We start from the raw sequence: 24,604 nt of genomic DNA, 5'->3' as shown, positions 1-24,604 counted from the left end.
ATGGTATAGAGGCACACCACCATCATGTCTGGCCATCAGACAGTGGTAGCTACCACCAACCACAATGCAAAGGATGCTACATAGGAGACTGAAGCTTCATACCTACAACATATGTTTGCTGCATGCACTTCAACTTGATGACAGGCCTAAGCACAAAGCATTTGCAACAGAGATTCCGAGTTGCATCAGTGATGACCCAGGCTATTTGAAAAAGTTGATGTTCACGGATGTAGCTAGCTTTCGCATGTCCAGGAGGCTAAAACGTCACCATTTGGGGATCTGGGGCTCTGAGAATATCCACTTTAGCATGGAAACTGTGCACAGCAGTCCAAGGATAAGTATATAGTATGGTCTGCTTCATGACTATGTGAATGTTTTCTGCTTCATGATCGTGTAGAGGGACCACTTTTCTTCACGGGGCCATCAATAACCTCAACTGTTTCCTGGACATGTTGGAACAGTTTATATTTATACAGAATTGCAATACGATGTAACGCAGCAGCAGGATGGTGCCCTCCTCACTGGGCACTGATCATTAGCAAGGCTTTGGACCACACTTTTCCAGGTTGCTGGATTGGCAGAGGAAGACCAATTTCCTGACCTCCAAGGCATCCAGAACCACCACCATTAGATTTTTTTCTTTGATGATTGTGAAGAATATTGCTTACCAGACCATGGTGTGGGCCTGCAGGAACAGCAAGCTCGCACCAGAGCACCAGTTGAACATGTTAATCCTCATTAACATGCTAGGCTGGACAAAGAAGGAATCTGAGTATCATGGCCTGCATGTTACAGATGGCACACACATAGGTAATAAAACTTCAGATGTGTGTGAACATTAATATCTAACCTCCATTTCTGAAATATAAGTGATCAATGTAGTGAAGATCATTTTCAAACAGCCTGTTTTTGTATGAGCATATACCAAAGTAATCTTCAAATTTTATGTTGCAAATCTGTATGTGATTCAATTTTTTTTTTTCTTCACTGTCATGAGAATAATACTTGCGGTTTGATAATGGCTTGTTACAATTTTTTCATATTTACAGTCCTGATAAAGCCACTCTACAAATAAAAAAAAAATTAACTTTGAAAAGCCTAGGTTCCAGTAAAAACATTAATCAAGTTAGGTACATGGGACATGTGTCTCACCCCACTGATTTTCAAAATGGGTACATCCAAAAATTTTAATTTGTGAATTCACTGAAATGCCAAAGAAACTGGTATAGGCATGAATATTCAAATACAGAGACGTGTAAACAGACAGAACATGGCGCTGTAGTCGGCAACGTCTATATAAGTCAACAAGCGTCTGGCGTAGTTGTTTTGTTAGTTACGGCTGCTACAATGGCAGGTTATCAAGATCTGAGTGAGTCTGAAAATGGTGTTATAGTTAGTGCATGAGCGATGGGACACAGCATCTCTGAGGTAGTGATGAAGTGGGGATTTTCCCATACAACCATTTCACGAGTGTACCGTGAATTCAGGAATCTCGTGAAACATCAAACCTCCAAAATTGCTGAGGCCGGAAAAAGATCTTGCAAGAATTGGACCAGCAACGAGTGAAGAGAATCGTTCAACGTGACAGAAGAGCCACCGTTCTGAAAATTGCTGCAGATTTCAATGCTGGGCCATCAATAAGTGTTGGCACGCAGACCGTTGTAGTTTTTAGTTTCAGTTTTAGTTAGGTCATGTTCCGTAGATCATCTTCCCGATTATTTTATCAATATGATGCGGAACAAGTCAGTTTGACTTCTACACATACAACTAAATTTAGAGGTACTTTTTTTTTTACCTGTTCTGAAACAGAAACTCGTCCATGGAATAGAAGGAGTTGTCCAAAAGAAATGATTTTAAGCTAGACTTAAAACTTGATCTGTTATCTGCCAGACACTATGTTGTTGAGCAAATGATCAAAGATTTTTGTTGCTGAATAATGTACTCCTTTTTGAGCAACTAACAGCTTCAATAACGGATACAAAAGGTCATTTTTCCCTCTAGTGTTGTACATATGAACATCACTGTTCTTCGCAAATTGAGATGGAATATTTGTAACGAATTTCATTAGTGAATATATGTATTTGCTTTCTGTTCATTAAGTATGATTCAAACCAGCTGTGTGTATAGCCTTCATTTCCATAAAACCTGAGTTTTTCTAAGAGTGTGACATGGTCCACACAGTCAAACGCCTTGGAGAGATCTCACAAAAAATACCAACTGGTGAATAATTTGTTATTTAGGGCTTGTACTATTTGATGGGTAAATGTGTAGATAGCATTCTCAGTCAAGTAACCCTTCCGCAATCCGATCTGTGACATGATGAGTAAATTATTTTCACTTAAATGTGAGACTACTCTTGAATACACAACTTTTTCGAATATTTTAGAAAATGAAGTCAGCAATGAGATTGGTCCATAATTATTTAAGTCACTCTTGTCCCCTTTCTTATGAAGAGGTTTGACAATTGTGTATTTCAATCTGTCTGGAAAAATTCCCTGTGGCAGCGAAGCATTACATATATCGCATAGGATTCCACTTACTAAATTAGAACAACACTTAAAAATTCTGTTAGAGACTTGTTAGAGACTCCAACACCAAAAGAGACCTTGTTTTTCAGTAGATTTATAATTCCCTTAATTACAGTGGGGAATGTTGGTGCTATTTCTAAAGGCCTAAGGTCCTTAGGAATGACATTTTTAACTTTTTTTTGTTTTGCTTCTTCAATTGAACCCTTTAACCCTATTTTTGCTGCTAAATTCAGAAAGTGATTGTTAAAGATACTTGCAACTTGTGAATTATCACTCACAACATCATCATTTCGCTTTATTGCTATGGTATGCTGTGCACTGTCAGACTGCCCCATCTCCCATTTGACAATTTCCATGTAGTTTTAATCTTATTACCATCATTATTAAATTCTGTCAGAACACATAAGCTTCTGAACTTCTTAATGACTTTCCTTAAAATGTTACAGTATCTTTTGTAGTAAGCAAGTAACATAGGATCCTGACTTATTCTGACCTGTCCTTATGTTTCCCTCTTCCTCTTACATGATATCTTAATTCCCTTAGTAATCCATGGCTTACTTTACTTTATAATTGCTTTTTTGGATAAAATTTCAGGAAAGCAACTCTCAAATATAGAGAGAAATTTATGGTGGAATAAACTGAATTTAGCATCAGCATCATTTTCTGTGTGTACTTCATCCCATTCTACCTCTTCTAAGCTGCACTTAAAGCTCTGTATCCTGTTTGCATTAATAAGCCTCCGTGCCTTGTGTGAACCTGCCTGAATCCTGTAATGTGCTATATGTGTTATTTCCATTAACTGTGCATCATGATCAGATAGCCCATTAACAATTGGGTACACATTAATTGTTTCTGCCTGAGCAGTGTCTACGAAAATGTTATCGATGAGTGACCTACTATCCTGCTGCACATGAGTTGAAAATTTACAACAGATACTAGATTGAAACAACCAAACGAAGATTCTAGCTCAGTTTTCCTATCCGTATCTTTTAATAAATCTACATTAAAATCGCCACAAACCACTAACTGCTTCCTTTTATCTGACAGATAGCTCAATAATGCCTCAAGATTTTTCATTAATAGCTCAAAGTTACCTTGAGGGGACCTGTAGATTGTTACAATTACTATAGAAGTATATTGCAGTAGCAACTCACAAGCACATGCTTCAAGGATCTGATCTACACAAACTATTTGTTTCACACAAAAACTATTTGTTTCAATATAATTGACTGTGTCCAGTTTTATATAAGTAGCAACTACTCCTTTTTCCATGTTGACTCTACATGAATAAGATGCTAATCTGTAATCCCTTAAATTTAACTTCTTCATCCCTGCGGTTACATGGTGTTCAGAGAGGCACAAAACATCTATACCTTCAGAATTTACCCTATTTTATAGGTGCACAAGAAGCTCATCTATCTTATTTTTAGTCCTCTAATGTTCTGATGGAACACAAAATTTTTATGTCTTTGGATACTGCTACAGACATCATGGCACTGTTCTGTTTTAATCTCTTTCAATACTCTCCGTCTGTAACCTGACTCTAACCTAAAATGTGTCTCCCTCTGACTCCAGTAATCACAGGTATTTTGTCTTGTGCATATGTGGCCCCCCTTACATTTTCTGCAAGAAGATCAACTAATCTATCCATCCCCTTCTATTCAGATGCAGGCCATGACTAGTGTAACACCACCTCCCAATTGCATCCACAGGCACAGCACAGATATGATATTTAGTTTCTGCGAACAGTAACAAGAGTGCCACTCCTCTTTTTTTTTTTCCTTCCTCTTCATTTCCACGTATGTGTTACATCCAATGTCATTCACAATCTGTTGCATGTATGATATCCTTAGTCGCCCCCACTGATTCCTTCCCTCAATAGGTCCTTCTGCTATTGTTCCAATGATGTTGTGTCATAGGATGTGCCCTCCAAGTTTGTCTCTTCTTGTTTGGGCATGCCTCCACAGAGATCTGGTTTCCTGTACTCTTCTAAGCACCTCTTCATTTGTTACTTTGTGCATGTTACATTAATTATGAAGGAAGAGTGTTTTCACCCATATATTATAAATATGTTTAAAATGAGTTTTAACCAAGAACGGGTTTATTTAGCACAAATGTACACAATAAGTAATTTAAAGGTAAAACAAACATTAAGGGCACCAACATGTGGAGCATATTTCCTTATACAGGGTGGTCCATTGATTGTGACCGGGCCAAATATCTCGCGAAATAAGCACCAAATGAAAAAACTAAAAAGAACGAAACTTGTCTAGCTTTAAGGGGGAAACCAGATGGCGCTGCCATAGGTAAAACTGATATGAACTGCATTTTTTAAAAATAGGAACCCCCATTTTTATTACATATTCGTGTAGTATGTAAATAAATATGAATGTTTTAATAGGACCACTTTTTTCGTTTTGTGACAGATGGCGCTGTAATAGTCACAAACATACAGCTCAATTTTAGACGAACAGTTGGTAACAGGTAGGTTTTATAAATTAAAATACAGAATGTAGGTATGTTTTGAACATTTTATTTCGGTTGTTCCAATGTGATACATGTACCTTTGTGAACTTATCATTTCTGAGAACCCATGCTATAACAGCGTGGTTACCTGTAAATACCACAATAAAGCAATAAATGCTTGAAAGGATGTCCGTCAACCTCAATGCATTTGGCAACACGTGTAACGATATTCCTCTCAACAGCGAGTAGTTCGCCTTCCGTAATGTTCGCACATGCAATGACAATGCGCTGACACATGTTGTCAGGCGTTGTCGGTGGATCACGATAGCAAATATCCTTCAACTTTCCCCACAGAAAGAAATCTGGGGACATCAGATCCAGTGAATGTGCTGTCACGAAATATGCTATTCAATACTGCTTCAACCGCACGCGAGCTATGTGCTGGTCACCCATCATGCTGGAAGTACATCGCCTTTGTGTCATGCAGTGAAACATCTTGTAGTGCATCGGTAGAACATTATGTAGGAAATCAGCATACATTGCACCATTTAGATCGCCATCGATAAAATGGGGGCCAATTATCCTTCCTCCCATAAAGCCGCACCATACATTAACCCACCAAGGTCGCTGATGTCCCACTTGTTGCAGCCATCGTGGATTTTCCATTGCCCAATAGTGCATATTATGCCAGTTTACATTACCTGTAGTAACCACAACCAACAGTGGGGACGCCTTGGGCTGTGGATTGGAGCCGCCAGGGGGGGGAAGCTGCCGGTGGTGGACCACGCACCAGCGGGTAAACACAGGACGAGTCGGACGACAGACCAACGACAACTGACAACAACCGACTATGAGCGACACAACAAGGAAGAGATAAACAATGGAGGCTTGTGGAAACCACAACACCAAACACCAAACATAAATCCACTCGGAACCAAAGCTAGGCAAATGTCAACAACAAGCAACGACCAGAACGCAGTACTGCCGAGACAGAAACGAAATCCAGAGCGAGTACTAGACTGGCTGGACTAGGGCAGAGCGGGTCCCTATATATGAAACCGGAGGGAGCGGCTATTGGCCACTGTCTGCATGTGGCTTAGCGGTGGCGCCCTTGCTGCGTGAGAGCCACTGCGCGGAATAGCCGGCACGGAGGCGGAGTCCTCTATGGGCTGACCACATCCATTTGTTCTGCCGCGTTTTCGAATTCTGCGGCGGAAGGTACTAGATTACCGCTGTTTGTGAATGCCGCTTCGTCGCTAAATAGAATGCGTCGTAATTTCTCCTGTCCCCACTGGCAGAACTGTGCATGACATTCAAAGTCGTCGTCATGCAATTCCTGATGCACAGAAATATGGTACGGGTGCAATTGATGTTGATGTAGTATTCTCAACACCGACGTTTTTGAGATTCCCAATTCTCGTGCAATTTGTCTGCTACTGATGGGCGGATTAGCCGCGACAGCAGCTAAAACGTCCTACTTGGGCATCATCATTTGTTGCAGGTCGTGGTTGACGTTTCACATGTGGCTGAACACTTCCTGTTTCCTTAAATAACGTAACTATCCGGCGAACAGTCCGGACACTTTGGATGATGTCGTCCAGGATACTGAGCAGAACACTCCCGTTGGGCATTTTGATCACAATAGCCATACATCAACACAATATTGACCATTTCCGCAATTGGTTAATGGTCCATTTTAACAGGGGTAATGTATCATGAAGCAAATACTGTCCACACTGGTGGAATGTTACGTGATGCCATGTACTTACACATTTGTGACTATTACAGTGCCATCTATCACAAAGCAAAAAAGTGGTCCAAATAAAACATTTATATTTCTTTATGTACTACACAAGTATGTAATAAAAAGGGGGGTTCCTATTTTAAAAAACGCAGTTGATATCTGTTTAACCTATGGCAGTGCCATCTAGCGGGCCAACCATAGCGCCCTCTGGTTCCCCCCCCTTCAAGCTGGACGAGTTTCGTTCTTTGTAGTTTTTTCGTTTGATGCTTATTTCGTGAGATATCTGGCCCTGTCACTATCAATGGACCACCCTGTATATTCCATGTTAGCTCCACACCAAACATCTGTTCCATTTGTGAGAAGGTTATTGAACCTACAGCAATGAAATTTCTACCAGATATTAAGTACCTACACTGCATTATAATGAACCTGAACAATTATTTTTAAGTTCCTTCCTAAAATTTTTAAAAAACTAAGGAATCCAAAATTTTACCACTTTTTTCCATTTATAATTTTATTTAGAAGAAAATAATTCAAAATTTTACATTATTTGAGGTTCCATAGGTGAAGATTGTAGTTACCTAGCTATACCCTAAATTTCATTGAATTATCTTTAATATTTCTTCAGGAAAAGGGACTTTTCTAGTAAATGTTACATCTGGGAAATCGCTTTTTGTGAAATCACTTTTAAAGAAAATGAGCCAAGTTTGAACACTTACAGATGATTTAAAACAGCCTGATGCAACTGTTTTGTTGTCTTCTGCCTCTTGCTTTTCCTCCAGCTTTCTTTTGCAACATCTAGCTTACTACCTTGCTTTTTTTGTCATTTCTGTCACAGATCTTTCAGCAACTTGCACTCTACAGTCGTCCCAATGGTGAAGACCTGAGACTAAGTTCTTCCCACGAATAATTCCTCATTTTAGTAGTACCCAATACTCGGCAATATTTCCACAGCTGTATGTGAGAACAGCACCATGGACTTCTATTTTTAAGGTCTGCATACCTGCAAACAGTTTTTGATAGACATCTCCAAATGAGCTGTTGAAATCCTTATTTGGATTTTCGGTTTGCCCATGCAAAACTCTCTTTCAGTAGCTCAGGCCTTGCCAAATCTCTAAATATGGACTTTATCATACTAAGTACAGCTGCTGGAAAAATATGCTTATGCGAATAGGATTCTCTTGGCACTTTTGCCCTATTAAGCCTGCACCATGATGTGTCAGTTTTTGGGCAGATACCATGATATGGGCTTTCAGCTGTAGATTTATGAATAAAATATTGACCACACATCATCCTTCATAGCTTCTATATTGTCCTTATTCCTTCCAATTGCCTGTCCATAATATCTCTGGAGATTTTCTACTTTGTTCTTAGTCAAATGACCTTGCCCTGTCACCAGTTTACAAAAGTCTAATCTTTTGCCTTTAAGGTCAACTGTTAATTTCCTACGTCTGGTCCTCCTTTTTTGTACATCGCTGACACATTCCACTTTGGTAATTTCCACATTGCCATACGAGTTGGAATTCACCACACTCATGTAGGCCTTGGTGTCCCCCATCTCCAAGGAGGACATCGAAAGGGTGCAAAAAAGGGCAGCTCGTTTTGTATTATCACGTAATAGGGGAGAGAGTGTGGCAGATATGATACGCTAGTTAGGACGGAAGTCATTAAAGCAAATATGTTTTTCATCACGGAGAGATCTATTTACAAAATTTCAGTCACCAACTTTCTCTTCCGAATGCGAAAATATTTTGTTGAGCCCAACCTACATAGGTAGGAATCATCATCAAAATAAAATAAGAGAAATCAGAGCTCGAACAGAAAGGTTTAGATGTTCGTTTTTCCCGCACGCTATTCGGGAGTGGAATGGTAGAGATAGTATGATTGTGGTTCAATGAACCCTCTGCCAAGCACTTAAATGTGAATTGCAGAGTAATCATGTAGATGTAGAACACCTCTTGCCTCTTCTAATATTTCAAATACTTTTTACACCTAATACTTCCATCCCACCACTGTTATCCTCAGAGTTAGAAGCACATTTCAGTTTGTGTTCTTCCTTTCTGCCTGCTGTTAATCTTGTGCAAGTGTGACATTATTTGGTCATAATTTCTCCATCAATGACTTTACCTGTGTCTACGTTTCTTGCTGTAACAAGATCGTTTAGTGAGAGATAGCCCCTCTTTTACCAGCTCCCATCCAAAGCAATCACAAGGTCTGTGCAACCTTCATCTTTTACAATGGCTTCCCTTAAAGCATTCCTCATACTCTCCTCACTAACTTCCACTACAGCTATCTCCAATAATACTTGCAGAATCTGGAAGTTCTTTGTTGGAGCATGCATATTCATTAAGGTGAAAAAAAAAATAAATAAATTCCAGCACCCATACTTCTCCCAACTCAAGGTAGAGCATACATAAGTCTTTTATCTACATCATAAGGCCCCGTTGGGTCTGTCTTATGACAATTTGTAGTGGAATTGTGAGACCTTTTCTACCTCTGTCACTTTCTTCAATATTCACACATTCAGATACGCCACACTTCTTGCACTTCACAAAACTAATGATTATGGAGTGATGAAGGGGACGAGTACTTGGGAAAAAGTAAATGAAACATGCTGCAATTTATGGTTTCACAACAAAAAAGTTGTCAATGAAAAATATTTCAAACACCTATTGCTCCCTTCAAATATGCAGCCATTCAGTCCTCCACTACATCATCTGAAGATTTTATACAGAAAAACACTTTCTAAACACACACGTTTTGGTCCTGGCAAGTACATGTAACATATACAGCTCATTCCGGAGAAAATACTTCCACAATTAAATGATGGACTATACAGTGGCAACTTAAGCCTAGGTGGCACTTTAGTGCTCTCAAAATTACAACTGTTATACTGTAATAGGCTCTCACTCCATTTGACATAACTCCATGTAGAGCATTTTTAAGGTCAAATATGTGTGCATCTGCATTGGTACACACAAGAAGCCCACAGCTTTCTACTGCGTTTGTTTACATTGTGTGTTGTTTATGTGTAGTGATGCACTTGTTTGAAATTTCATTCTACAGCTGTGAAACAGCTTCCGAGTGATATTTTTGAAAAGAAGGAGAAAACAATAATTTTGTAAAGTGTGTTTTAAAAAGTATTTTCAAACTCAATATATATGAGACACACACACACACAGTGTTATTTCTGTGTAGGTTCACAATTCAAGAGACAAATATCTTAAAGAAGAAGTAATTATCCACTAGGACTAGAACAAGCCTAAAAAAATTAGTGAATGGATGCAGAGAAAGTATTCTCCCTTGAATTCACTAGCATTTCACCAACATTAGCTAATAGATGTAAATCAGACCTCTTCTGAGATTTTGATATTTTTGGAATATATGTAGTATTCATTCAATAAAATTGATGGAACAAATGGCTGCAAATGAAAACAACAACAAGGTCATAAAGCAACACGAAGTTGACTTAAATTACAGAAGGCAGCACACATCATCACTTTGCTTCCCTTTTTTTTTTTTTTTTTTTTTAACTGTCAAGTGAGAATATGTAGGGTTCACTTACAAAGATAGTGCATTAGACAATTTGTTTGTGAAATTCAAAGGATGGCCCAGATGCAACAATTCAAAACATTAAAGGACTGAAATATAAAATTCTGGTAGATTGAGATTCTTGAAACAGCAGTCTTCCTGCAGTCAACGAAGTGGGTTACTCACAATACATGTGTGAATCTTGTTAAATGGAGTTTTTAGATACCAGGTATTCTCCTGTATATTCAAAACACCTACCAATAAAGCAAATGACTTACTAGGAACTGAGCTACCTAAGAGGCTGATATTTCTAGGAAGCAGCTAAATAGAGTGAATTCTAAGCTTGGTCACCAAATGAAAGGCCTGAACTGCAGGTGGAAAGTAAATAATAGTGTTAATTTCTTGATTTTAAAGGACTAAGCAGAGGAGATTCTTAATAAAGAGAAACAGAGTGGGGTCAGGTGCCAACAGAGGTAATTCTAAAACCAAACTGTGCTCTGCACTATCAGCTGGGAAAGGAATGTGTGGATTAACAAGACCAAATCGTGGCCCTGTTTTAGTGAAGTGGCACACCATGAAATGCTAGCTAAAATTTTTTTCTACATTCTGAAAATATATATATTCGATGCATATATCACATATATTAGTTTCTTATCTCAATGTAAACTTGGTAGAACAATTGTTGCAATCAGTACATCACCCAGAATATGCTATAAACAGATGATATGTATTAGGTTCTACACCACTGGTTGGTTGGTTGGTTTGTGGGTATTGAATGGACCAGACTACAAAGGCCATCAGTCCCCTTTCCCATGATCATGAAACACCCACAAGGAACAAAAACAAGCAACAGAGATGACAAGGGATGACAAGGGATGACACGGGATGACACAGGACTAGAAAGCCAGACAAAGGCCAGAAAAGAGGAATTAAAAACACACAGAGTGTTACAGTGGTTGGCCGACCATGGAAACAAAAAAAAAAAAGGAAAAGCCAACCACCAAGAGACACACTAAAAACCCCAATCTAAGGCTGGAATTCCCACTCACTGAAAAGAGCATTGTACGATTCGGGGAGGCGCGTATGGAATGAAAGGCTCCGAAGTTCCAACCACTCTATAAGGGAGCGAAAGGCCAGTGAGTAATTCATACAAGTGGAACTCTGAGCATAACGCTCTGCTAAGAGTTCTGCAATCATGTCCGATTCAGTAGAGACTGCTCCATTCAGGTAAAGCCCAGGTACACTGACGAGTGTCTGATACCCATAGAGTCGCCTAATCTTGCTCCAAACCTGCAGTGGAGAGGTATGGATGCCAATGGTGGAGATATAACATTCCCAACACTCCCACTTCCGTCGGCGAATAAGGCATCGGGCTCGGGCATGGAGCCGCTTAAAGGTAATGAGGTGTTCCAGGGATGGGTGCCACTGATGAAGTTGGAGGGCCCGCCTGCTATCTCTAATCTCCTCAGCGATCTCCAGTGACCACCAAGGCACAGTCCTACACTGAGGGGAATTGCAGATTCCACTGCAGAAACGATGCCAGCGGTGATCGTGTGAACCACCACATCAATGGCGTCATGAGAAAGAGGCTAAATAATGGCAATGGAGGCGAATGAGTTCCAGTCAGCCTTATTCTAAGCCCATCTGGGGAGGTGCCCAGAAGAGTGACACGGTGGCAGTGACAGAAAGATCGGAAAGTGGTCACTACCACACAAGTCGTTGGGCACACTCCATTGGACAGATGGTAGAAGGCTAGGACTGCAGACCGAAAGGTCGATGGCTGAGTATGTGCCATGCACCACACTTAAATGTGTGGGGGCACCATTATTTAAGAGGGAAAGGTCGAGCTGTGCCAACACTTGCTCAACAAGAGTGCCTCTGTCGGTTGCCACCAATCCACCCACAACGGGTTATGGGCATTAAAGTCGCCCAGTAACAGAAAAGGGGGGCGGCAGTTGGGCTAACAGTGCAGCCAATACAGGCTGTGGGACATCACCATCCAGTGGAAGATAGATACTGCAGACAGGAACAACCTCAGGCGTCCACACCCAAATAGCGACAGCCTCTAAAGGTGTTTGAAGAGGTACACACTCACTGTAAAGTGAATTAAGTATGTAGCTGCAGACTCCACCAGATATCCTCGCATAAGCTGCCCAATTCTTATAATAACCCTGATAGCCACGGAGGGTGGGGGTTCGCATTGCCGGAAACCAAGTTTCCTGGAGAGCAATACAAAAGAAAGGGTGAAGGCAGATAAGTTGGTGGAGCTCAGCAAGGTGGTGGAAAAAACCGATGCAATTCCACTGGAGAATGACATTGTCCGCGGGCGAAAAAGGCGTGAAGGGACAAAGGAGGCAGGGTACAATGCTGGGTCACCTGCTGTCACCCATTTAGTACATGTAGGAGCGATATCCATCGTGTCTGAGAGTCTGGCAAGATCTAAGTCCTCAGTGGATGCCAGAATCTCCACCTCATCCTCAGACACAGAGCTTGTAGGTAGTGGTGGTGTGGGTGCCACCACAATTTCATAGTTCTTAGGGGTCTTCAGTTTCGATTTCTTGTGCTGTGCCTTGGGTTGGTCTAGCTGGGAGGGCTTCTTTGATTCAGTCTCTGGGACTGAAGAGGACCACCAAGCCCTACGACCAGTTACCTGCGGCTTCTTCAGCCACTGGTCGGTGTCTGCTTTGCCACTGGTAACAACCTGGGAAGGGAGTGACCCAAGGGACCCCTTCCTAGTGAGAGACGCCGAAGAAGCTGGGTGCTGCTACCGAGATAGGTGGTGCGGGAGCAACTGGGAGGGAAGTGCCCCCCACCATCAAGGGGGCAGGTGTGGTCTTATGGCTCTGAGAGCTGGCTGAAATTGGTGCAATGGATAGGGCTGTAACAGTAGTGATAGCAGCGGCATAAGATGATGTCATGCGCACAGGATGGAGCCTTTCAAATTTCCTTTTTCCCCTCAGTGTAGGTCAGTCAGTCCAGTCTTGTATTCCATTATTTTTCTTTCCTTCTATAGAATCCTACAGTCTGGGGAGCAAGGGGAACGGTGCTCTCTGCAGTTGATACAGATGGGAGGTGGGGCACATGGACTATTGGGATGGGATGGACGACCACAATCTCAACATATTCGGCTGGAAGCACAGCGGGAAGAAGTGGCCAAACTTCCAATACTTAAAGTACCGCATTGAGGAAGGGATATATGGCTTGACATCGCAGCAGTACACCATCACCTTCATCTTCTCGGGTAATGTTTCACCCTCAAAGGCCAAGATGAAGGCAGAAACTGCCAAATTTAAACCTAAAGACACACACTAACTAATGTCAGTTTCCTGCTACAACAAATAAATACTTTTACTGCTCATCTTGTGACTGCTTTACAATATTCTCCAAGAAAAATACTATTTCACAATGGGAAGAATAGAAACTTATGTTCTAAGCCAGTACCAATGTAAACTGAATCCAAAGAAGTGAGACGAAATTTTCTGAAAACTTCAGATGCTGATAGTCACACCATGCTAAAAAAGGAAGGTGGTATGCATTTTCAGAAGCCAGTTTGCATGCTAGTACAGTGTGAAAGATTCAATTCTTTTTCTAACTGTAATAAGCTAGTAATCATCATGCTGTTCAGTATATATATCGTTCATGTCAAATATTCCCAAAATGTTTTAAGATATCTTAATTCAGTTTTACACAGATAAATTTAAAGAAAGTCCTCACTAAAGGACACATGGTCAAACCTCTATTAATTAGAGAGATAGCAGTATCAACTATGCTTTTTTAGGTGGAAGTAAATATCTGAAGGAAAAAAATTTATACAAGTTTAATTTTCAGATGCACTTGTTGTAAAAAAAGAAGTGGTTATAAAACACTTTCAAAAAATTCCATCCAAGTCCTCAAGTGTTCGAAATTATGAAATTCTACTGCAATTCATGTTTGCAGTTGGCAGTACAAAAACTTATTGGCAGATTGAAGAGATTCCTTAAAATCCCCTTTATACTGGAGTGAATGGAAGCAAACACAAGGGAATGTGTATTCGCAAACAATTTGCCAGATAATTTGCTTATATCTGTGAACAAGCGCACATACTAGAAGGAACTGAAGAGAACATTGAGATAATGAACATAGCTATAAATGCTACATAATTTTTTTAATTATTTATTTATTTATTTTTTGTGTGCTAATAATCAGCACACAGGATACAACACTACATAGTTAGAATCGCAATACAAAATTTTGATATTCAGAAAGAATTACTTTGCATGGGGGATTATTATGTATGGAAAGTGCTATGTTCTTGACAATGTAAGGAAAATGGTGTAGGAAAAGAAGAATTTAAGTTCAAATGGCTCTGAGCACTATGGGACTTAACTGCTGTGGTCATCAGTCCCCTAGAACTTAGAAATACTTAAACCTAACTAACCTAAGGACATCACACACATCCGTGCCCGAGGCAGGATTTGAACCTGCGACCGTAGCGGTCACGCGGCTCCAGACTGTAGCCCCTAGAACCGCACGGCCACTTCGGCCGGCGAAGAAGAATTTAAGTAACTGAATTTGTATGCAAGTGTGCAATGCTTGGAGGTAGTGAACTTAAACTTAACTGCAGCTCCAGCTTTCCTTAGCGTTTTTAACTTTGAACATATGTTGGTTGACACTTTTCACTGACTTTTCATTATAACTGAGGAGGAAATTGAAAAACAGAAAACTAATTACCAGTGGCCAACATAGCCTGAAGAAAGGCTAGTGTTTGCACTCTCATTATTAGCAACAGAACACAATTACGTCAGTGCTCATTTCGTGTTCAGTAGTTGCTATATCTAAGATAGTGCCTGAAGTCTGCAATGATGTATGCAAAGCACTTCAACAATTGTATGTAAGTACAAATATGGAACATGATGTCAATAAAATATGATTCATGAAATTTGAGAGATGCATGTTCTGTAAAATAGACTACACCATAAAATTTTCTATATGGTCTATTAGAGGGCAGGAAGTGTGATCTCCAGTAAACCATTTTTAATTATAATCAAATACCTGTAACATAACAGTGATACCACAGTTACGTTCCTATAGATACCATGATCATAAGCAATGAAAATGATCAGGCCTGTGGTACATTTTTAATTTTAATCAGCATAACAGAAACATATTTACACCTATTTACTTTCAAGGAAATTTATTGTTTTCTTAATTTTTTATTTATTTTACGTGTTTAGTTCCGTAGGACCACATTGAAGAGTAAATTTCCAAGATCATGGAACGTGTCAGTACATGAAATAATAACAGAAAAGTAATAACAGATAAAATAAAATGTTTATGAATCTGAAAAAATGACAAGCCGTAAGTTTATGTAAACACAATCAACACTATAACACAGGAATCGGCTTGGGTTTTCAAGGAACTCCTTGACAGAATAGGAGTGACCCATGACGAAACTCATCAGTTTACATTTGAAAGCACATGGATTACTGCTAAGATTTTTTAATTCTTGTCATAGTTTACTGAAAATGGATGCAGCAGTATACTGCATGCCTTTCTGCACAACAGTCAAGTAAGTGCAATCCAAACGCAGATTGGATTACTACCACCACTTATTGCCCAAACCACCTGTTTCCGAGACAAAAATACCCTTTGAGAATGGGGAGATTCGCCCCAAAATAAAATACCATACCTCAAAAGCGAATGAAAATAAGCAAAGTAGACTACTTTTTGTGTCAAACTATCGCTTACTTCAGATACTGTTCTAATAGTAAAATTGGCAGCACTAAGTCTTTGACCAAGATCCTTAACGTAGGCTTTCCATGACAGTTTACTGTCTATCTGACCACCTAGAAATCTGAACTGTTCAGTTTTGCTAATCATATGCCCATCCTGTGAAATGATTTTGGTCGAATTGTGTATTAGAAACTGTAAAAACCGAGTCTTACTGTGGTTTAGTGTTAGTTCATTTTCTACAAGCCACGAACTTCTGTCCTGAACTGCACTGTTTGAAACAGTGCCAATGATGTACACAACATCTTACTAAAAAGCTAGTGTCATCAGCAAACAAAAATATTTTAGCATCACTTTTAATACTAGAAGGCAGATCATTTATATAAACAATGAAGAAGAGTGGCCCCAGCATTGATCCCTGGAGCACCCCCTCCCCCATAACTGCGGCCCACTCTTTTGTTTTTTAATAAAAATAATTACGAAGGTTGTGCTTATCCACTCCATTCCCACCGCAGGCAAGCATCTAATGAATTTATCTTCTTTCTCATGTCTACTGTTGGAGCTCATGAGTGTTTTGTCAATTTCCTACCACTCTTGATTTCTTTCCCTTCGGCCCACATACAATTCTGTACTCTTCTACCAGCAACCTAACATTCTCTATAGACCACTCCATTGCTAACACAACTAATGTCAACAACAACAAAAGTAGAGCAAGATAGCAGATAAAAGCTTTCTATATTTCTAGTGTAGAAGCGAATAGGGCATAAACTTACTTTGATGGTTCACCGAAAGACCGACAATCAGCAGAACACAAGTAAATGTGAACAGAACACAACCCAATGCCATTTACTCATGTGTGCCCAATGTTTACACCAGATAGAATTCTCATTTGTTGGCGCATATTCACTTGTGTCACTTCTGTGTAAAGGGAGCTTTAGATATTGATGTGCTAACTGCAGCATTGAATGTTTTAAACCCTCTTGGTTGGTTGGAACTTTTGCATGGATTTCATCTTTGAGCTTATCCTGGAGAAAAAATGCAATGGAGAAAAATGAGAAATATGTGCAGGCCAACTAGTGACATCCTATTCAGTGATGATGAACATGCTGGTACTACACTCATCTACAGATTACTACTATTAAGACAGCTTGTAGCACTTCAGTATGAAAGTGTGGATATATGTTAGCTATTATAGATTTTCAATGAACCAATGGCCAATTCATACAGTCTTCAATAATCTCTCAAACATTCACACGCCACTTCCTTCCAATACTCAAACTGCTTTGGGAAGAGCAAATTCTGAATGGTATAGTAGTGTACGTTTCTTATACTCAATTCCCACAATTTATAAATATTACTTCACCAATAAGGAGAATTCCTTGAAGAAAGAAGCTATTGTACCAATAAGGCATTGGAACCGAGTGACAATTTCTTATGTCTTTAGCTAATCCACTAGTTAATCTGTGGGTGGAGTGATGTACGAGGGTCACTCCAAAAGAAATGCACTTTTTGTCTGCATGTTTGAAAGTCTTACAATGTGTATATACATCCTTTAGGAATAATATTTTGATTTCTCCACATAATTTCCATCCCTCTCAACTGCCTTACGCCATCTTCGAACAAGCACCTGTATACCCACACGGTAAAATTCTGGACCACCCTGTTGGAGCCACTGATTGGTAGCATGCACAAGGGAGTCTTCATCTTCAAATCTTGTTCCACTAAGAGAGTCTTGCAGTTTGCCAAAGAGATGATAGTCACATGGATCCTGCTTTTGCTGATGCGGTCGAACATGACTCAGTCTAGCTTGAAGTTTCTTCAGCGTAGTTACATATGCATCAGAATTTATGGTGGTTCCACTTGGCATGATGTCCACAAGCAAGAGCCCTTCAGAATCTAAAAACATCGTAGCCATAACTTTTCCAACAGAAGGTGTGGTTTCGAATTTTTTTTTTTTTTCCTTGGGTGAATTTGCATGATGCCACTCCATTGATTGCCTCTTCGTCTCTGCTGAAAAATGATGGAGCCATGTTTCATCACCTGTCACAATTCTTCCAAGAAACTCATCTTCATCATTCTCGTACTGTTCCAAAAGTTCACTGCACACCGTTTTTCTTGTTTCTTTGTGAACCACTGTCAACATCCTGGCAATCCACGTGGCACAAGCCTTTTTTAACGCCAACACCTTCAGTATTCTGCAAACACTTCCTTCCCCTGTCCCAATGTAGCGTGACAATTCGTTTACTGTGATGCATCTGTCAGCAGTCACCAATTCGTTAACACTCTGCACATTGTCTGGAGTGTGTGTAGTATGAGGCCTGCTGCTGTGAGGACAATCCTCAATGTTGCTGTGCCCGCTTTCATCATGTAACCTGCTTGCCCATTGACTAAATGTACTGCAATCGACAGCAGCATCTCCATACACCTTTTTCAACCTCTTGTGGATGTTTCCCACTATCTTGTTTTCACAGCACAGGAATTTTATGACAGAACGCAGCTTCTGACGAACGTCAAGTGTAGCAGCCATCTTGCAGACACGCTGTGACGGCGCCATTCATGGGAACAGGTTGAACTAAGTTTGAGAACAAACAGGAAGAACGTATTTACACACTGTAAAACTTTCACACATGCAGAATGAAAACTGTATTTTTACAAAAATAGTGTGTATTTCTTTTGGAGGGACCCTCGTACAATACAAATGGAAGCTGCTTGGGCACACAATGCAGATGACATTGGGACTGATTTTTTCCAATGAACCTGGAATTTATATTGGGCTAACATGAATTATGATGAACAGACTCCAGAATATCTATTTTGTTGGCCACTTACCCTCTGCGCTGAATTTACCTGTCTTTTCAAACTATATTTTTTGTACATTCACTGTGAACTGTCATTCCTGTTGGACCTGGTCACGATATCTTTGTGCATACAATGTAACTGTTCTCTTTGTGTACATCCTGAATGCTCCATAAACCAGCACTCCACACCCATGAACTTCACAGGTGGAATAGAAAGCCATATTTTCTCGCCACTACTTCTATACTAGTATTTTGGCAGTGCAGACAGAATTTACCGCTGATGTGATAAATTGCAGCCAGATCTAAATATCGAAAAAAGTAAGTTAACATGGATGAGTAGGAAAATCAACCCCATAATGTTAGAATACAGCATCAGTAATGTCCTGATTGACAGTGTCGAGTCATTTAAATATCTGAGAGTAACAATTCAAAATGAAATGTAATGAGCATGCGAGGATTTTGGTAGAGAAGGCAAGCAGATGGCTTCCATTTATTGAGAGACTGAGAAAAGTGTGATTCATCTGTAAAGAAGACCACATATAGGATGCTAGTGCAACCTATTCTTAAGTACTGATCAAGTGTTTGGGTCCATACAATATCGGACTGAATGAAGACATCAAGGCAATTCAGAGGCAGGCTGGTAGATTTGTTACCAGCAGGTTCGAACAACACCTAAGTGTTATGGAGACGCTTAGGGAACTCAAATAGGAATCCCTGGAGGGAAGGCAACGTTTTTTTCGAGAAACACTATGAGAAAATATAGAGAACTGGTGTTTGAAGCTGGCTGCAGAACAATTCCACTGCTGCCAACATACATTGCGCATGATGACCACGAAAACAGGATATGAGAAATTAGGGCTCATATGGAGGCATACAGACAAGTCATTTTTGTCTTGCTTTATTTCCAACTGGAACAGGAAAGGAAATGTCTAATAGTGGTACAGGGTACCTTCCACCAAGCACCGTAGGGTGGCTTGTGGAGTGTTTATGCAGATGTAGAAATAAAAGTAAAAGTGAAAATGATCATAATTTCTGTTTCTGAAATAAATTGCTTTCAGCTGTATACGAACTTTTACAGGAACACAACCAGTTTCATGATGTCAAATCCTATCTTCAGGTGTACATCTACAAAACAAGAAATATACAATCAACATCATGATAAAAAACATACCTACCATAATTATCTATGCTCTATGACAACCAACAAGAAATACTCTCACATGTCTGATAAGGGAAGGAGGAGGACTCAACATTCACAAAATAGTACACCGTTATCCACAACAAGGAGGGCACCATAGTTCAAACTGCCAAGTTGAAAACCTGACATGTCAAAAGTTCCTGTACCTACAATGAAATGAGCAAAATAAGGAAAGAAGAAAAGGTAAAAAGCCCCCCCCCCTCCCCAGCTAGCAACATTGAAAGCCCATGGTTAAGAAAACTCACTTCATATCACGAAGTGGTGTACAGCAACCCTCCAGCCGCCTTGCCATAAAGGGCCAATCTGCTAGTCAATGTGCTGCTGTGTGCCATGGAGGGCACTAGTGCCACCATACACATAGCGGGGAAAGTTACGAACATTTTCATGCATATCCAAATATCACGGGAATGACTGAGGCCCCCCGTTACGCAGCACAACCATATAAACTACAAAATACTTCTGTGTAAAAATTGTTCAAATCAAATCAACCAAATGCAAGAGCATATAGTGTGCCCAGGATCAATAACCAAGCAGTCCTTGAAAGTATGAAGTAACCATGAGCTTCCAGTGCTCCTGATGGAGCTTTCTGCCTTTTCTTATTCTGTTCTTTTCACTGTAGGTAAACATGCGTTTAACATACTGGTTATTCAAATGAATTATGACACCCTCCTTTTTGTTGGTAGCAGTGTTTCATTTTGAGAAGTTTGAGTCCCCCTCCTTCCCACTTCAGGGCTCAAATATTTTACTGACTTGAGTATTTCATATTGATTGTCATAGAGCATGAATTATTAGGACAGGTAGCTGTTTCATCATCATGATGTCAACTGTATGTTTCCAATTCTGTAGATGTACACCTGAATATGTGATATGACATCACAAAATTTCTCATGTTCCTGTAAAAGTTGATATATAGCTGAAAGTTGTTTATTTCAGAAACATGGATTTCTTCACCTTTGGTTGCCCTCAACAAGAAACTATTTAATACTAGAATTCAAACAGACTTTTTTTACATGTGGGTCTGCAGTCATTGTAAATTTCTTTAAGGAATAAATTTTCTTTTGTATGCTATTCTTTTATTTTGAAAGAAACACTTTATTGTTTGCCAGTTACCTGATTTCACTCCCTGTGGCATTATCATGATACATCAGAGTAAAAACAGTTGTTTACAGCATGTTCTATTCAACACATCAGTGTGTGGGAAAATTTAGTGTGCGATGGTGTCTCAACGAAAAGTTCCATACAACCTTCAAGAAATAATTTAATAATAATTACACAGTGGAAAGTCTGGGATGTAACAATAACAATATGGAAAGGATAGAATGTTATTCTCCGCAGAGGAGGCATTGAATCATAGATAGGCACAATGAAAAATCACGATAAAATGTTTAAGCTTTTGGACCAAGTCCTTTCTGGTGTTCAAATTCCTTCACACACACACACACACACACACACACACACACACACACACACACAGACAGAGAGAGAGAGAGAGAGAGAGAGAGAGAGAGAGAGAGAGAGAGAGAGAGAGAGAGATGTATATATATTCACCCTAGCATAACTAACTCACACATGGCCACTGCCTTAAGGTACTGGGGCCCAACTCAGTCTGACTGATAGGGTTGATGGCAAAATTGTGTTTACATGGTCAGGACCTGGATAAGGAAAGAAAGTCTTTAACAAGCCCAGCACAAATGAGTCTGGAGTGGGGAGAAAGCTAAGTTCTTTGGAGGATATGCTCATGACTGTTTTGGGTCTGTTTAGGTTCTGGATTCTGTATGGTGGTGAGAGGATAGTAAGTCTGCAAAGCAGGGTCTGGTGCCTATGAAGGGGTGTGAGGGAGATGTGATGATGGAGGCTCTTGTAGAGGTGGTGGATAGTGGCTGGCCAATAAGCGAGTAGGAGGTGGACAGGTTGGAGAGTTTTTTTGAGGTGGTGCTCTGCATTCTGCTCTAGTTCCCAGAGGCCAAGAGTTTCAGTTTTAAAGATGGGATGCTGGAATTTGGGATTGCAGAGCATGAGACTTTTACAGATGGAGAAGAGTTACTGCAAGGAGGTTTGGGCATGGTTTGTATAGCTTAGCAGGACTAGGTTGGTAAGTGCTAGGAACAGACAGAATTTGAAGAGACATAGGTTGCAGCCGGAGAAGAGTAATTTGACAGTCAGGCTATCTGGGGAGATTCCAAGAGCTAGGCAGCAATGCAGGAACAGTATGTGTGGTTGGATTGTGGCTAGGGATAGGAAAACTTTTCTGTACTGGTGTACATATCCATAGTGGGTAATACAAAATACATAAAATTAAAGTAAAAATTACAAAATATGATTGTGAAATCAGAGGGAATAGGTCTGACAGTAAAAGAAAATGAACTAACGTCGACATGAAAACACAATGATATATAAAGAAAAATAAGTAAAAAGATGATAGTAGGGGCATGCAGGTCGGCAGGTAAATATGTGAAGAGAGGGGAGCAGCTGTAACTAGATTACGTGTGATCAGAATGAGTTTGTTAGAGTAAGGAAAGAGAGGGGGGAAGATTGGGGTAGGGCTTAGGTATTGGGTTCAACGAAGTACGTTCAACACAGAAATGTGGTGAAAATATGTAAGGATGAATGGAGGAAGTGTGATCACTTTTAAGGTCCAAGAATAGTTGTACTGATGGAATGAATGTGGGATGCAAGATGCTGCACCTAAAATCTGCACAGTCATGTAGCCGTGTGTTGTGCATGGGCAAGACCATAGACAGGGTGGCTCTGAAGTAAGAGCATGAGTGGTTGGGCAGACTATTAAACCATAGGAAAGAAGTGAAAGAAAAGGATGGACACTGAGTATATGCATTAGTGAATAGTAACAGAGGGAACCAGCACAGGGTTGTGGGATGGGAGGAAAGTCGTTAGGCAAAAATCAAATAATGCAAAGTCTGGGACGGGATACTGTAACAATAATATGATTGCTACTCACCAAACAATGGAAAATCCAGGATGGAATGTAACTAATTATTATCAAGTTCTACTTGAAAAATCAAAGCTGATCTCTTCCTAATATAACTGCACTAAATGTATTCACAATTGCGAATAAGGACAACCATCAGCTGTAGAATGGAAAGACGACAACAAAAATTTGTGCTGGACCGGGGCTCTAATCTAGATTTCCTGCTTATCACGAGCAATCACCTTACCACTTGGTTGTATGTGCACGACTGAAGTCTAGACCCAAATTTCCATACGTTGTCAACTGGGCATCTACACAACATGTATTCGTACATCCATTATGTATACTCCCATAAAGGTGAAACATTTTACTTGAAGGTCACTTGCCCAGTGTCTGTGGATAAATACAATATTGAAGTGCTATAGTTGATGAGATATGGCAGTTTGGGTCTGCACAGATAGCCAAATAATGAAACAACTGCTCGCGATAATCGGGAAATCCGGGTTCGAGTCCCTAGTCTGGCACAAATTTTCAATGTCGTCATTCCATTGAACAGCTGATGGTTGTCCTCATTTGCAATTGCGAATACATTTAATATATTTCACAATGGCTGCAATCGCTGCAGTGCCTGTTCCTTTGCACATGCATGCATGTCCAAAGGAACTTTGCATCATAATCAGAACAACATAGGCACTGCAATTTCATAATGTAGCTAAGGCCAAAGGCTATATGCCATTTTGTGAGGACTTTCTTATAATTCAACCGAGTTGAAACTTAATTACAATATCTTAAAACTTGCCAGTAATATATGAGCTGAACAGCTTACAAGGGGAGGGTCTGACATGTTGGTCTCCGATATTGGTCAAGTTTTACAAGGAAAATCCACATTGAAAATAAAGAGACATGTTTTGGCTTTCTGCTACACAATTGATTCCTCCTGCCCCCCCCCCCCCCCCGCCCCCCCAAAAAAAAAAAAAAAAAACAACCCGAGGTCAAAGTCGATGATAAAAAAAATTGTATTTTCAATGCTATACATCAAAAAATAATCTAAAAAACAAGCACTTTTATTAATATAATATGGGATCTTAAGTTAATAATGTGTGTGTTTTCCTGCAGTAGCTAGAGTAACTGTCATTCTGCACACCTGGTAGAACAAGATCGGTGGTCAAGCAGTCCAGGCATTAGACTACCAAACCACTTATTTGTGTTTACTTCTTGGTTGTGGCTTTTTTCAAGCAATATTTTTTTGTGTACCTGATAATATCCTGATGATCTGAATACAATTCTTTACCTTTTTTTTTGAAGTAAAACATTGGGAGGTGTGATTAATGTTCAAATAAGTGTATATGATGTACTGAGAGTTATTTTCGTTATGACATATATAATGTAGCTGGAAACAGATGTATCAGATATAAATTTGGATATGTACCAAGTGCATAAAAGCATATCTTGAGTGACAGGAGTGGACAACCTGTTATGGACCTACACATGAATTTTGACAGTATCAACCCTACCTTGCATTTCTCTTTTCTGCTACGATGTCAAGATTTTGAAGTCATGGTATGAAATTCTTTACCTGTTGGAAAAAGTAAACACCACACAGTTGACAAAGATAAGTAGATTTTGGTGGTATCACTTTCATAGTGCAGCTCACTTGAGCATCTTCACCTAGGAAAGTCCTATCGTAGCACATCATGTATCACA

General features: G+C 39.9%; 1 protein-coding gene across 1 annotated transcript in view; it reads right to left on the bottom strand.

The window, feature by feature from the left end:
* The window catches only part of LOC124556542 (DCN1-like protein 4), a 138,991-nt gene that overhangs the window by 26,341 nt on the left and 88,046 nt on the right, over nucleotides 1-24,604 (bottom strand). The gene's annotated exons all lie outside the window — the stretch shown is intronic.

Source organism: Schistocerca americana, chromosome X (genome assembly GCF_021461395.2).
Source record: "Schistocerca americana isolate TAMUIC-IGC-003095 chromosome X, iqSchAmer2.1, whole genome shotgun sequence".
Lineage (NCBI taxonomy): Eukaryota > Metazoa > Arthropoda > Insecta > Orthoptera > Acrididae > Schistocerca > Schistocerca americana.
Note: the sequence above shows the minus strand (reverse complement) of the source record. Positions and strands in the feature narration are given on the sequence as shown.